This window comes from Schistocerca cancellata, unplaced genomic scaffold (genome assembly GCF_023864275.1).
Source record: "Schistocerca cancellata isolate TAMUIC-IGC-003103 unplaced genomic scaffold, iqSchCanc2.1 HiC_scaffold_234, whole genome shotgun sequence".
NCBI classification, from domain to species: Eukaryota; Metazoa; Arthropoda; class Insecta; order Orthoptera; family Acrididae; genus Schistocerca; species Schistocerca cancellata.
Genome location: NW_026046256.1, coordinates 60,001 through 62,500, shown reverse-complemented (window position 1 = coordinate 62,500; position 2,500 = coordinate 60,001).

The window sequence follows — 2,500 nt, the reverse complement described above, 5'->3', positions numbered from 1 at the left end:
TTACGATATCAGCGGACAGTGGACACAGGCCGTACCACGACGTAGACTGAGCGCTTCGACATGCGAATGCCAGTGAACAGCTGCGAAGGGCATTGAACACGCAAGCACCTGAACGACCAGCGTGCGAAGGCAGGGTGGAGGGGGGGGGGCGATGTACATCCTGCAGTTGTCCACATTACAGTGTACAGCGGGAGCATGTAAAAAGTAAGCAACACTTGCGAAGTGTTCAACATGAAACGACACACAAGAGGGTGGGCGGTGCGAGTAGCGAACTATATTCAGAGGGTTGTGGTTAGACAACACTAGATTAATGTAACGTGTCATATGCCAATTACAGAGCAGGTTAAGGCACAACGTGGGTTAGGTTAAGGCACAACGTGGGTTAGGTTAAGGCACAACGTGGGTTAGGTTAAGGCACAACGTGGGTTAGGTTAAGGCACAACGTGGGTTAGGTTAAGGCACAACGTGGGTTAGGTTAAGGCACAACGTGGGTTAGGTTAAGGCACAACGTGGGTTAGGTTAAGGCACAACGTGGGTTAGGTTAAGGCACAACGTGGGTTAGGTTAAGGCACAACGTGGGTTAGGTTAAGGCACAACGTGGGTTAGGTTAAGGCACAACGTGGGTTAGGTTAAGGCACAACGTGGGTTAGGTTAAGGCACAACGTGGGTTACGTTAAGGCACAACGTGGGTTACGTTAAGGCACAACGTGGGTTACGTTAAGGCACAACGTGGGTTACGTTAAGGCACAACGTGGGTTACGTTAAGGCACAACGTGGGTTACGTTAAGGCACAACGTGGGTTACGTTAAGGCACAACGTGGGTTACGTTAAGGCACAACGTGGGTTAGGTTAAGGCACAACGTGGGTTAGGTTAAGGCACAACGTGGGTTAGGTTAAGGCACAACGTGGGTTAGGTTAAGGCACAACGTGGGTTACGTTAAGGCACAACGTGGGTTACGTTAAGGCACAACGTGGGTTACGTTAAGGCACAACGTGGGTTACGTTAAGGCACAACGTGGGTTACGTTAAGGCACAACGTGGGTTACGTTAAGGCACAACGTGGGTTACGTTAAGGCACAACGTGTGTTAGGTTAAGGCACAACGTGGGTTAGGTTAAGGCACAACGTGGGTTAGGTTAAGGCACAACGTGGGTTACGTTAAGGCACAACGTGGGTTACGTTAAGGCACAACGTGGGTTACGTTAAGGCACAACGTGGGTTACGTTAAGGCACAACGTGGGTTACGTTAAGGCACAACGTGGGTTACGTTAAGGCACAACGTGGGTTACGTTAAGGCACAACGTGGGTTACGTTAAGGCACAACGTGTGTTAGGTTAAGGCACAACGTGGGTTAGGTTAAGGCACAACGTGGGTTAGGTTAAGGCACAACGTGGGTTAGGTTAAGACACAAATTGCGTTACAAATTGCGTTACATTGCGGTACAAATTGCGTTACATTGCGGTACAAATTGCGTTACATTGCGGTACAAATTGCGTTACAAATTTGGTTAGGTTAAGGTGCAAAATGGGTTGGATTACAGTACACAACATGGTAAGAGATAGTGTGTTTGGGGGGGGGGGGGGGGGCAGGTTCGTTGGTAGTGATCATTGTAAGTGAATGTCTGAGGCAGCGTCAGTATGTCACAGCAGTTCTGTCTCGTCAGGATGCGCTTTTCGCTCGTGACTGGAGGCGCGCCGCGTCTGTGGTTGCGGCAAGGGAGTGGCAGACCTGTGTGATTCATTCCTGCCATTGTTTCTGTGCCGTAACAGGAGGCAGTGTGGTGGTGTTGGGTGCACCCCTGTGTAGGACATGTGTGGGTGTTGGTGGCTTATCTGAGCAATTGTGGATGTTGGACGGGTGGGATATTCTATTTTATAATTGGACCCCCTGGTGTGGTTATCATAGTGTGGATGGTGTACTGTGGCGGAGAGGATGCACCGGACGTTGGTCCATGCTGGTGCTTACATATCGTATCTGTGTCTGTTACAGGCAGAGAGTAATGTGTGATGGAGTGTCTCGCTGAGGTGTGGTTCATATTGTGTGCACAGACTTACAGCATGTATAGGGACAGCGGGAATTTGGCATATTGGATATAACTCGTCATGAAACGCAAGATATAGGGGTGGATTGCAACGTACGAGTGCGGGAAGAGTCCGCCGTTCATCCGCTTGGGTTGCGATTTGGGCGGTTGGGGTGGGGCACGTGCGGGTGCGGGTGGAGTGATTGTCGGTTGACTACTTCGTGCGACGCAGGCACTGGCGTTCGGGTTCCTGTGGTGGACAGATGATGCAGGCTTTGTGGGTGGCGTCGAAAAATGGGTACTGTGGGACCTAGCGATGTCGTAGTCGGGGTGGCGTCTCATAGATGGCGGTATCGTCGGTGCAGCAGGTCATGTTTCGGGAGACTTGCAGATGGCGGTATTTAGTTTTCGTGTTGCGCGCGACATGGTGGACGTAGTGTCGTCCGATTCGCGTAGATGGGGCTATTGCATGTGGTTTCGT